General features: G+C 36.3%; 1 long non-coding RNA gene across 3 annotated transcripts in view; it reads right to left on the reverse strand.

Annotated features, from left to right (window-relative positions):
- The window catches only part of LOC122228095, a 532,855-nt gene that overhangs the window by 187,668 nt on the left and 330,929 nt on the right, over nt 1–14,258 (reverse strand). Inside the window, exon 4 of one of the 3 annotated variants that reach the window (XR_006206416.1) lies at nt 8,010–8,145. The exons of the other annotated variants lie outside the window; for them this stretch is intronic. This is a non-coding gene — a long non-coding RNA (uncharacterized LOC122228095). Of the gene's footprint in view, nt 1–8,009; nt 8,146–14,258 lie in introns of those variants that run through there. 3 annotated transcript variants of the gene reach the window in all.

Consider the following 14,258-nt stretch of genomic DNA (forward strand, 5'->3'; position numbering starts at 1 on the left):
ATCTGTCCTAGAGGCTCAAAACAGAGAAGAGAGTCAGGACTTCTGCATGGTGCACTTTACCAGATGCATTTTAATAAGAAAAAAACTGTTTTAGAGGCTTTTCAAGATGGCAGCATACGAAAGTCCTGAACTTACTTCCTCCCATTAACACAATAAAATCTACAATTACATATAGAACAATTCTCTCTGAAAAAGACCTGAAAACTAGCTGAATGGCTTCTCCACAACAATGGATAAAAGGGCCACATCTAGGGGCACCTGGGTGCCTCAGTTGATTAAGCAGCAGACTCTTGATTTCTGCTCAGGTCGTGATTTCATTATTTGTGCAATCGAGCCCTGTGTTGGGCTATGTGCTGACAGCGCTGAGTCAGCTTGGGATTTTTCTGTCTCCTTCTGTCTGCCCTCCCCTGCTCACACTCTGTCTTAAAATAAAATAAATACACTTTGAAAAAAGAATCTTAAGCAGGCTCAATGCTCAGCATGGCGCCCAATGTGGGGCTCGATCTCACAACTATGAAATTATGATCTGAGCCAAAATTAAGAGCCGGATGTTTAACCAACTGAGCCACCCAGGTGCTCCAAATACCATCTTTTTAATAAAATACTTTCTGATTTTTTCCTTGATCCCAGATGGGGTATCTTTTTTATTAACTTTAGGTAATTTATATTTTCTTTCTTTAAAAAAAATCATTCATGGGGCGCCTGGGTGGCGCAGTCGGTTAAGCGTCCGACTTCAGCCAGGTCACGATCTCGCGGTCCGTGAGTTCGAGCCCCGCGTCAGGCTCTGGGCTGATGGCTCGGAGCCTGGAGCCTGTTTCCGATTCTGTGTCTCCCTCTCTCTCTGCCCCTCCCCCGTTCATGCTCTGTCTCTCTCTGTCCCAAAAAAAAAAAAAAAAAAAAAAAAAAAAATCATTCATTATAAGACATTTTAGTCAAACAAAAGGTTTGAAGAATAATATAATGAACATCTGTGTACTCACCACCTACCTCAAGATATAAAACATTATTGGATTATACAATGAATCATCCATGCAAGAACATGTAGCTCTACTTAATTTACTCCTTATTGAATAATGCCCCTTCATATATTATATCATAATTTATTTATCTGCTCTCTGATTTATGTATAATTTCCATTTTCGGTAACTTTCTGTAATTATAAACAACAGTTTTTATGAACATATTTACACATATGTCTTTGTGAACATGAGTAATAATTATCTGACATATATTCCTAAGAGTGTATTAATGCCCAATTGTTCTCCATAATGACTTCATAAATTTACACTCTTGCTGACAGTTTCTTCTTCATCGACATTTGATACTGTCAAACATATAAATTTTTGCCAATCTGATGGGTATAAAGTGGTAATATAACCTTATAGTGTTTAATTTGTCTAATCAGCGGTGGGTGTGACATATTTTCACATATATATTTTGTCCAACCAAATTCTCTTTTCCTAAATTGCCTTTTATTTTTTTCAACTAAAAAAATTTTTACTGTCTATTTTTTGAGAGAGTGAGAAAGAGAGAGAGACAGAGCATGAGTCGGGAAGGGGCAGAGAGAGAGGGAGACACAGAATCGGAAACAGGTTCCAGGCTCGAACTGTCAGCACAGAACCTAACTAAGGTGGGGCTCAAATCCATGAGCTGTGAGATCATGACCTGAGTTGAAGTCAGATGCTCAACTGACTGAGCAGCCCAGGTGCCCCCTGAATTGCCTTTTATAGATTTTTGTTCAATTTTCTCTGGTCCTGCTTTGTTTTTCTCTTATCTATTTATAGAAGTTCTTTATATATTCCAGATGCTAACATTTTATTGAGTATATGCATCTCAAAGAACTTGTTCCAGCTGTTGGATTGGCTTTTCGCTTTTAAGTTTATTTATTTATTGAGAGAGAGAAAGAGAGAGAGAGAGAGGCAGAGAGACAGAGAGACAGAGAGATAGAGCAGGGAAGGGGCAGAGAGAGGAAGAGAGGGAATCCCAAGGAGGCTCCGTGCTGTCAAGTGCAGAGCCTAACACAGGGCTCGATCCCATGAACCATAAGATAATGACCTGGGCCTAAATCAAGAGTTGGACACTCAACTTACTGAGCCACCCAGGTGCCATGCTTTTCACTTTTTAAATGGTTACTCTAAATGCGCCAGAAAATTTTAACATATAGATACTTGACCATCTCCTCTTCATGTATTAGCTAATTTGTCTTGTCTAAGAAAGGTCTCCTCACCTTAAGATTATAACATTATTTCCTGCTTTCTTTAAAAACATTTTTTACCTTGTTTCTAATTATCCTAAATGTATTTTGTTAATATTGTTAGATTGAGAGTCATTTTTTTTTTTTTTAAACTACAGGGATAGCCCGTTGTGTTGGGTTGGATTCTCCAAGAAATAAACTCTGAGATGGAGATTTGTACCCATGTAGTTTACTGAGGAGATGCAAATTTTAAAAATATAGAGTAGAAAGGAAAGAAAAATACGATACCACAGATATTTTTAAAACCATATAATAAATAAGTACATTTGAAAATTTAGATTGGTGGAGTAATATTTGGAAAATTAGAAAATGCCAAAATCATCACAAGGAGAAAATCTGACCACATCAAAACCTACTAAAGAAAATAAAATGTTTATCTAAAAGCTTTCCTCTAAAAGTCTCCTGACTCAGACTCCTTTAAAAGTAAGTTGTAAACAAAATTTTCACAGAACAGATAATGTTCTCTTCCACAATTTTTTCCAAAATGTAGAAAAATAAATGCTGTCTAATTCATCTTGAGGCTACTACAGCACTGATTACATAGCAAGGTAGAAAAATTTAAATAGAGAAAATTTCCATTTCACGGAAAAGCCATTGATCTAAAAATCCTCAATAAAACATTAGCTAAGCAAATACAACAGTGCATTACCTAAGACTACATAAGACATCCATGAACCCTGATGGAGTGAATGGTACTCACATTACAATTTCATCATGAGCAAGAAAACCAAGGGGAAAAAAATGAAACAGCATTCTTTTCAGATTTAGCAACAGACAACACAGCATATGATCCTTGAGAGAAGGTAAAAAAAAAAAAAAAAATGAAGCAAACCTCACAATCTTTCCTGCTTTCTTCCTGGAGGCACTTTCCAAACTCTGATGCAAGGAGGATAAATCCAAGCAGAAGACACAGGATTCTTTGAATTCAGGAGAAAGATCAGAGTTTAAGGAGATGGCGACAAATGGAAAAGGTATGTATCTATATATATCTAAGATTTTTGCTTCTCTTAATGATTGGGGAACAGGATTTAATTTATACGGCATCCTAAATAACAAAAAAACTGACCAAAGTATATGAAAAAAACTTTCAGAGTTTCACAGACAGAGAACTCGTGAGATCTGCAGAGAGGTCTTTTCAAGGGTTGGACTGAGTACTGATAGCACATGTGCGGGATGAACACAATGCTGGGGAAAGAAACACTGGAAAGCAAACAACTATCAGAGCTCACACAGGGCTGAGAATGCTTTTGCTTCCAAAGGCAAAGTGTCTCAGTAAACATGGAAAATTAGGTAGTTTTTGTTTGTTTGTTTGTTTGTTTTTTAGTAATGGAGCTAAATTAGCCCTACAGCTACTTTGGACTGACTCAAACTAACTTGAAAGTAAGACTGTAAACATTAAACTGATTGCCACTAAACTAAATGCATCCAGAACATTTCCCAACACTCTTTTAAAAAAAGCAATTGTTAACAATGTAAAATTAACCATGTTTAGCATCTACAAAATGCTATCAGTCATGCAAAAAAGTAAGAAACTATGACCCACAAGAAGGAGAAACACCAATCAATGACAGAAATATTACAATTAGCAGGAAAAGATATTAAAACAGCTATTTTAATGTGCTCCATATACTCAAAAATGTAGTGAAAAGATAATAGGAGAAAAACAGAAGATATGAAAAAGATCTAATAGAATTTCTAAAGATGAAAAATACATTTTAGGTGAAATATATGTACAAATTTTGCTGGATTCATAAAATGAAATCGTATTCAACAATAAAAAAGAATGTATTACCTAAATTCTCAGCATCAATGAAATTAAAAACATGTTCATCAAAAGAAGTACACACCAAAGTGAGCATACTGTATGACCTAATTGATATGAAACGCTAAAAGTACAAAACGAATCTATCCTAACACAAGGCAGATTATTTATTTCCTGATTTTAGAGATTGGGGTAAAATGACTGCAAAGGTATAAATACAATTTTTTTTTTTTTTTTTTTTTTTGTGATGGAAATGACGCATGTCTTGACTGGGATGGTAGTTTCAAGGCTACATGCATTTGCCAGAACTCACTACACTGTACTTAAAGTGGATTTACTCTGTGGTGTACAATTTTTAAAAAATGTCTGTTTATTTTGAGAAAGAAAGAGAGCATGTGCAAATGAGCAGGGGAGGGGCAGAGAGGAGAGGGAGAGAGAATCCCAAGCAGGCTGTCCACGCAGAGCCTGACGTGGAACTCTATCCCACCAACTATGAGATTGTGCCCTGAGCCGAGATCAAGAGTGGGATGCTTAACCGACTGAGCCACCCAGCCTCCCCCCATGGTATATAATTTTTACATCAAAAAAGTTGATTTAAAGAGAAAAATACATCATGCTGTAATAAAGTTTATTTTTTTATTTTTATTTTTTTTTAATTTTTTTTTTCAACGTTTTTTATTTATTTTTGGGACAGAGAGAGACAGAGCATGAACGGGGGAGGGGCAGAGAGAGAGGGAGACACAGAATCGGAAACAGGCTCCAGGCTCCGAGCCATCAGCCCAGAGCCCGACGCGGGGCTCGAACTCACAGACCGTGAGATAGTGACCTGGCTGAAGTCGGACGCTTAACCGACTGCGCCACCCAGGCGCCCCTGTAATAAAGTTTATTTTAAGAATGAAATGATGGCTAATATTGGGCAATCTATCCATTTCTGATAAAACATATCATTAAACCAGAAATAGAAGAGTGTCCTTAACTTTATCAAGTGATAGAGACGAACAAAACCCAAACCTGTGTGAAACATCATATTTAATGAAAAAACTTCGGAGGTATTCCCAATAAAGGCTGGGAACAAGACAAGGATGCCCACCATCACTGCTGTTATTGAATACAATGATGAAGATCCTAGCCAACTTTCTAACTAGGGAAAAAGAAATAAAGTTTAATAGTTAGAAAGGAAGAGATGAACTGCCTTTATTTACAAATAATATGTTTATCAATATTAAAAAAAACCCTCTGCATATAATCAATGATCCAATTATTCTAGAGAGTTCAGCAAATTTGCTGCTTAAGCAAATTAATACTGTTCCTCTGTAGCAAGGGGTTAACAAACTATTGCCTGCTGGACAAATCTGGCCATCACTTGTTTTGTAATTAAACTTTTGTTGGAACATAACCATGCCCATTTGTTTATATACTGTCTAGGGTTTCTTTCTTGGTACTACGTCAGAGTTGAATGCTAGAATGGGAATTGGCCCACAAAGCCTAAATTATTTAGTTTCTGGTATTTTACAAAAAAAGTTTGCTAACCCCCACTCTGAAGCAACAATAATTAAATAGAAAATGTGATAGAAAAATAAGATGCAATTTACAAAAGAAAAATTGTTATATATGTATAAATTAGCCTAACAAAGAGTGAATACTGCCTTTATGAAGATAATTAATGCTTTTATTAAAGACTTAAAAGCAGATCTATCTAAATGGGAAAATATTCTGTATTTACGGATGGGGCAACTTATCATTATAAGATACAAATTTCCCTTACATTAATCTGTAAACTCAAGGCAACCCCAAGAAAAATTACAGATGGATCTTTTAGGAACTCAGCAAACTCCTTTTAATCTTTACATGGGAGAATAAAGATCCATAAAAAGAAGAGTGAAGAGAGATAGTTTCCCTTCCAGATATTTAGATAAACCTCAAAACGATTTAGTGAAAATGATATGGTGTTCACGAAGAAATGGATATTCCAAAGGAACAGAACTTGGAGATCTATTTATATATGGAAAAAATGATAAATACAGCACTACAAATGCATGTATGTAGTATTTAGAAAAGTGTGTTTGGAAACTTCATACTACTTGTTAAGAAATAAATAAACCCGGATCACTAACTTACACTGTATAGAAGAGTATGATTCTGATATAATATGTATCTAAATGTAAAAGGTAAACTATAAAACTACTGGAAGAAAAGGAGGAAAATTACCTTGTTACTTGGAGCATGGTGAGTTAAGTCTTCAACAAAATTCCCAGAAGTAAAACTCATGGTACAAAAAATGGAATGGATGTTGTTATATGTAGTTAACTACTGTTACTGAGTAAAGGACGCTGTAGCATACAGTACATGGTACATACTGTACAAATTATATAACATATAATATATTATACTCATACATAATATATGATAATACATATATGAAAGGAATTCCTGAAATCACACAAAAAATGACAAAACAATTCAAAAGTACAAAGGTTTTATATTTATAATTCATAGAAAGGTAAGGCCAAACTGATCACAAGTATCTTAAAACTCATTAGTAATAGCATAAACACAACAAAAATGAAATAATAATTTGTATTTATGAGATAAGCAAAAAATTATGAATAAAGCAACATTTGTAGGGAATATGAGAAAATGGGGACACTGGCACCACTGGTAAAACCACAGCTATTTTAAACAACAATCTGCAGCACGTGTCCTCAAAGTTAGAGGTAATCTGTACTGGGTGTAGGTACATCCTGAGTGTACCTTGATTATGTGGACATCTTGATTATGGAGTATATGTTTAGCCCCACCCACTCTGAGCACATCCTTAATGAGTCTGTCTTCATCTTTCGTGAGAATGTGCATACCCCTGTAACCTCGCCACGTATGTAAACATGGTTTGAGCACGGATTCATCATAATGCCATGTGTTCATCTTTGCTGAGTATGTGTGCATGCTCCACGAGTGGGACTCAGGAAACCCACTCCTGTAACATAGCCTAGAGAAATTTTTTCACAGGCTCATAAGGGGACATATGAGAATCTTCATCATCTAGCATAGCAGAGAGTTGGAGGTGCTCTAGTTGGGGAACAGTTAAGTAAATGTGGAAGATGCACACTTTAGAACACAGCGCTGCAGTGGAGAGCACAAACGAATGGTATCAGAGATAAATGGATACATATAAAAATTGTATTGAAGGAGTAAATTACGAAAAAGTATTATTTATATAAGTGCAAAACAGAAAACACTATATTTTAAAAGGATACATACACAAAGATATAACCAAATACATTAAAATAAGTACTTAGTGGGGTACAGGAAGATGAATGGGAATCAGGATCTAGGATGAAGAAGGAGGGAAATGATAAAATAAGAGGGGGGGCATCACATCACATCACAATGGCTTATGCATATATATGCAAGTGCTGTGCATATGCAGTAAGGTGAATGCACCCACTAAGTTTATGAAGTGTTACAGCCCTGATGATGAGGAATACAACTAAGTCAACTTTTTGTAATTTACCTAAAGAGAACATTGAAATCAAAGATGAACGAGAAAACTGAATTTATAAAGCATGGACATTCACAAGTAGCATATATTCAGCATACCTGAAAATATATTATAAAGCTTTCTGAAGGTATTTCAGCACATCTTTACCCAAAATTCAATGAGATAATTCAGTCTATCCTGACTAAATACTTTATTTTGTTTGTATTTAGTTAGAATGATCTCATCATAATTTCTAATGCAATTTAAATATATTTTTTCCAAATTGCAGTAAATACACTTTGCAAAGTCATTGTTCCTAGATGGAATTAAATTACTTACCTTGGTAATGGAGAGTTACCAGAAGGATGTAAATGAGTTGTTAACATGGCACTTCATTGCCACAATAATTTAGAGCCACTAGCTAGCTTGATGTGTCTGCAATAAATGTTTTATTATTTAGGAAAAATACACTATACAAGTTGCAATGTGCCATGCTCATTCATGCTGTAAATCAACAAAGATCAGCAGACTGAATAGAAAAATGAAAAGCTTATTTAGAAACTGACATAAGCTTTCAGATGAGCAGGGATGGTTGAAGTTAACTGCATTCATTTTTCTTTGCTTGTCATAGTTGCCACTTGAATTTCACTGCTAAAGATAGAAGATAGTTTTGCTTTATGAAATTATATCCACAGAAACAGTGTTTGCATTTATATAGATATAGTCATAATAAAGTGGAATATAAAGAAGCCACACTAAAGTAATAGTAGCCCCAAATTTATGAAGTGTGGGATGGAATTTGTTACCCCACACCTCTACACTCAGTCAAATCGTTCTATGAAGATCAAAGCTCATGTTAGAAACCATGGTATGACTTTATGCCCCGGGACTATATAGTAATTGCCAGACAATAGAGTATAAAACACCATACGTTCAGCATTGTAAAGCACCTGGCAATTTTTTCCTTATTTGCTTTGTCCTTATTTTGACAAGCTCAAAACCCCAGAAAAATCATCGCTCTGCTTGTAAACCACATAGTGCCAGCCACGGTGCGAAGAGATGGGCATCAATTTCTGAAGCCTGGTCCTCACCCTGATAACTCCTCCACCCTCACTGAAGGAACCTAGAAATTGCCACAGCTAACCACAGATGATGTTCTCAGTATTGAAACCGTGAAGAGCCAACTCCTGTTACCTCCCTTTCTGCCATGAGAAGACAGTGTCCCAGGCTACCAAATGCCAAATTCTTTTGTGTGGAAGAGCCACAGATAAAGGACATCCACCTGTCTTAGAGTTACCTTCATAACATCATTAGTCATTAGTTAAGTCCATCTTTCTCACATGTTACTTTACAACACAATAGTGACTGTTCTCTCTATAAAATTTGTCAGGGGATTGGTAACCTGCTAGCTACCATTTTAAAATTAACTCCTTTTGGAGGCAGACTTGCCACAGATTTTGGGAACTAAAGCCTAAGTTGAAAAAAAAAAAGTTCTCGTATTAATTTATTTATGATGGTGAAAAAAATCAGAATCCTAGAAAGAGATCATTTAAGTAATAAGGGAAACATAGCTAGACGAAAAAGACCTATCAGCAGTAGAGAGCCGTGTGAGTTCACATGAAGGTCATCTTGTGGCAACCCAGGGAAAGGCTGCAGAGGACACGCAAGGCATGAGAGGCTATCAAGGACATTCTAGTGATAAGAGAATGCAGAAGCAGACTGAAGCTATATTTCTGGGGGCTGACAGGGTATAATTTACAAATGGTAAAATGCACAGGTCTTAAAAGTATATACACTAGTCCCTACTTATCTGTAGGAGATGTATTCCAGGACCCCTGGTGGTGCCTGAAACCGTGGACAGTACCAAACACTATTTATGCTGTGTTTTCTTCTATACATATATACCTAAAATAAAGCTTAATTTATAAATTATGCACAGTAAAAAACCAATAAGAACTAAAAATGAAATAGAACAATTTTACCAATATACTGTAAAATGTTATGTATATATGGTCCCTCACTCAAAACATCTTGTACTATATTCACCCTTCTCCTTGTGATGATGTGAGATGATAAAATGCCTATGCGATGAAGATAAAGTGAGGTGAAGGATGTTAGGCTGCTATGGGCTTCTTTCAGATAATTCATTAGAAGAGACCGCAGTGGACCGAGGTTAACTGAAACTGCGGAAAGCCAAACTGCAGATAAAGGGGGGACTACTGTAGTTCCATAAATGTAGGCAAATGTACATATCCATCTAACTCATACCCCTAACAAAAGCTAGAACATGTCCATTACTCTAGGAAGTTCCCTGTACCTCTTTCTCAATAAAATCACCCCTTACCATAGGCAACCAATATTTTACTTTTTATCACCCAAGATAACTTTTACATGTTTCTGAACTTTATATCAACGGAAACGTAGACTATGCACGCTCATGTCTAGCTTCTTTCATTCAAGTTAGTATTTTTAAGATTCACCTCTGCTATTGGCAGTACAACTAATCCATTCCTTTATATTCTGGAGAAGTATTGTATTGTGTATAGACATCACAATTTGTTTACTCTTTTCTCCAAAAATTAATGAATACTGGAGTTGATTCCATTTTTTGGCTGGTATGAATAAAGTTTCCAAAAGCATTCTTACACAATTGTTTAGGTGGGCATATGTTTTTATTTCTTTTGAGTAAATACTTAAGAGTGGAATTGATGGACATGTATATGTTTAACTGCCCAACTATGTTCCTAAATGTCCCCACCAGCAATGTATGAGAGTTCTGGTTGCTTCACACCCTCACCAACACTTGGTATTGTCAGTTACAAATACAGATTTTAACTTAAAACCAATGGAGACAGAAGAAATTCAACATTTTACATTATGCACAAATATTCACATCATACTGGTAGGACTCAAATCACTATTCTAAGCTATAAATATCAAGGTATGCTCTACAAAATTAGTATTCATAATACAGTGAAATGAATTTCATTGGCATTCATTCTTACCTTCCTTTGATAAGTCAGTGTCTATATTCCCATTACTTCAATGAAATATCATGAATTGATATTAACTTGCTAAGATGAATACCAACATCTTTAAGATGCTGAACTATAAGTGTATTTAGAATCAGTATAGAGCCTGGAAAAAAAACCCTATCTTTGTCTAATATTTGTTGCACTCGATGTCTTAGGTCATGCAAGAACTCTGGAGAGAAGAGATAAGAATCTCTTCCATATGGAATAATCGTGAAAAAATTTATCCGTCCTGAATTCTAGTTTTCCTTTTTGAAACTAGAAATGATGTTAAAGAGAGGATGAGGGAGAGAGAGAGAGAAAGATGGAGAGGGAGAAAAGAAGGGGGAGGGGGAGAGATTAATCTGGGATTCCTGGCACTCTAGGGAGTCTATATAGGGCAACATAAAGTCTGCGATCATTCTAAAATATTATGCACAGCGCCTGGGTGGCTCAGTCAGTTAAGTGACAGACTTTGGCTCAGGTCAAGATCTCACAGTTCATGGGTTCAAGCTCCGCATTGGGGTCTCTGCTGACAGCTCAGAGCCTGGAGTCTGCTTTGGATTCTGTGTCTCCCTCTTTCTCTGCCCCTCCCCCAGTTGTGCTCTGTCTCTCAAAAATAAATAAATGTTAAAAATTTTGTTTAAATATATTATGCAATATTTAGGGTGTATAGTGCATCAGAATCTATAGGGCAGGGGGAAGGAATGTGTGCTCAAAAAAAGTTCACAAGCCAATGACTTTAAATCGCTTTCTTCCATCTTGGTACTTTCTAGATGATTCTGCTAAGAGAGGCTCTGCCTGTCCTCTGCAATTAACTTCTTTAGCTGAGGGAGACTAGTTGCTGTGAGACTATGCTACTAGAAACAGCTCTTGAGTATATAACCAGCAGGCATTACTTTATTACTTCGTGTGATTTTGGTAAAAAATTTTTGAAAATCATTCCTTATGAATACAGTAGACTTAACTCTGGCAGTCCAAAGTAGTTGAAGCTGTTGATACTCATTAGAAAGAAGAAAAAGTATTGTGTTTTATTTGCACTTAGATAACAAAAGACAGTCTTCCTGCCACAACTATTTTGTGAAAATAAAGTTGAATGCCTAAACACATCAGAGAACACTCTCAGGTAAGGTTTATGAACCATGACTAACCTTGTCTCTGTGCATTTTAGCACATCTTCCCAAGATGACCCAATGTGCATGCTGCCCCAGTTTAATCTGAAATTAACCTTCATGATGCCATTTCCTGTGTGGCACCTGCCTTTGAGTGGTGTCGTTGTCACACAGTGATTTGGTTCACTAGTTCATGGTGTTCATTTGGACAAGTTACCACTAATGTGTCTATGCTTCAGTATCCTCGACTGTGAAGGAGAAATGACCCTGTTAACAGTATGCTTCCCTGAGGTGCTGTGATGGACAGCCAATACAATTATTGTGGAACATTTTACCTGATGCAAAAAAAGGAGTTTTTATGGGAAAGTTATACGACCTTCTCCCTAGCATTACATAATGGTTCAGAGAGCCTGGTTATTGCTTTATTAAAACATTTATTTAGAAAATGCCTTGACAACCATAAACAACCAGTGTTTTATAGTATAAAATATTAAGACTATTACTTTTTCTGCCATCAATTATTATTGTTTTTATTACCTCTGGAAAAATGTGAAAAAAGACCCACAACTGTGGACAGAGTAGGATGTTCAAAAGTATAATGAACCAGATGAGCCATAATATAATACATTATTACAGCCCTCCTATTAGCTCAACCATCCTGAAATCTCCACAGGTGCTTAAGACAGATGTGGGAATAATATCTAAGAATCTCCTTAACCACCCAAGAATAAAAGACAATTAAGTGAAAGCTATGAATTTGATGTCAGCCTAAGATACATTAGATACCTGGATTAGAGTCCAATACCCTACTGAAAGAGTAATGTGATGCTACTGTCCAAAGTGTAATGAATTTGATTAATTAAAAAACAACTAAAATTGAAACTTCAATTAACTAGACTTCTCTGACCCCCTTTTAGAGAAGAACTGCATTAAAAAAGTAATATCTATAATTTTGGGGAAAGTTAAATAAATAAAAGTTCTAGAGGTCCTAGAAAGAAAGTCACATGATGATGGTGGTGGTGGTGGTGGTGATAGATTGATGATAAACTGAATTCTGGGGCATTTACCTTCTTTAGACACTGTGTTAGATGCTTTATAGACCTGATCTCTAATTCTTATTAGAACACTTTTATAGTATAATGCTGACTCTACAGGTGAGAATACTGAGAATCAAAGGGATTAAACCTCATACATGGTCATTGTTAAGTCACCAAGTCAGGATTCAAAGCCAATTCTGTCAGCCCCATAGTTTATGGGCCTTTCCACAATAGCAACAGCATGCGTCATTGGAATTCCAGTTCTTAGGAAGTTGACATAAATAAATTACAAAAGTAATAACTTCTCTACTCAGATAAACAGAATCAATGATTTTTTGTAATTGTTCCTTTTGGTAGGATACTTCAGAAATTTTAAAAATATGCCCCAATGACATTATAAGAGATGGCTATAATAGGCAATATTATCCAAACATGACTAAGTATGGAACACTTATGTAGAGAAAAGAGAGGGGAGAGATGTTGCAGGATAAGCATTCTATGGAACCCAACTGAGAAATATTTCACTACATCCATCTCTACCTGCATCTGCAAATACATGCTCAAAGTGATGAACTGGAGCAGAAGATTCAGTATTAATAAAAATAAAATTTAAATACATTCACTGTGTTGTACTTGGTAAAGAAGGAAAGGCTCTTATGTGTCTAAGAACGATTTCTTCTAAAACTAAACCAAATGCTTTTCTAGCTAACCAGAAAATACAGTTAACTAGAATGCATCATGCCTTGATTATGCTGACAAGTTAGGTTGCTCTGAGCAAACTTGATAGCCCCACTGTATTAAGAATTATTCTGTTTGGAGCGTTTGGGTGGCTTAGTTGGTTAAATGTGTGACTCTTGATTTTTGGCTCAGGTCATGATCTCATGGCTTGTGAGCTGCCAGCACAGAGCCTGCTTGAGATTCTCTCTCTCCTTCTCTCTCGGGCCCTCCCCTGCTCTCTCTCTCTCTCTCTCTCTCTCACCCAAAATAAACAAAATTAGAAAAAAGAATTATTTTGTTTTATCTTTAAAAGACAAGATATCTGAGACAGCGGCAGCTACTGTTGATCAGATAACTCAGTAGCTATTCCCAATTCTGTTTGGCCTTGCCCCTTTCACCCACAGAGTGGGAAAGAATTCTGCTATTCCTGTTCACTTTCCTAGTCTTCGTTGAGACTAAAGATGCCTACAGAGTACACATTGGGCATTGAAGCATAATTGCAAAGCTTGAAAATGAATTCTGTGGAGGACTGAAAATACATAAACAGTAGCCTAAAGAATGTTCTTTTTTAGACATATGGTCAGCTTCTTAAAATAAAATTTATTAGGGGGTGCCTGGTGGCCCAGTTGGGTAAGTGTCTGACTCTCAGACTCTTGATTTTGGCTCAGGTCACCATCTTGCAGTTCCCGAGATCAAGGCCAGAATCAGATCCTGTGCTAGCAGTAGAGCATGCTTGGGATTCTCCCTCCCTCTCTTGCTGCCCCTCCCCTGCTGGCATGTGTGCACACTCTCTCAAAATAAATAAACTTAAAAAATAAAATGTATTAGGATATGAGTAATGTACAATATATTTCATCAATTTAGGTGCACAATTGGATGAATTTTTA

The sequence above is a fragment of the Panthera leo genome, chromosome C1, assembly GCF_018350215.1.
Source record: "Panthera leo isolate Ple1 chromosome C1, P.leo_Ple1_pat1.1, whole genome shotgun sequence".
In the NCBI taxonomy this organism is placed as follows: Eukaryota; Metazoa; Chordata; class Mammalia; order Carnivora; family Felidae; genus Panthera; species Panthera leo.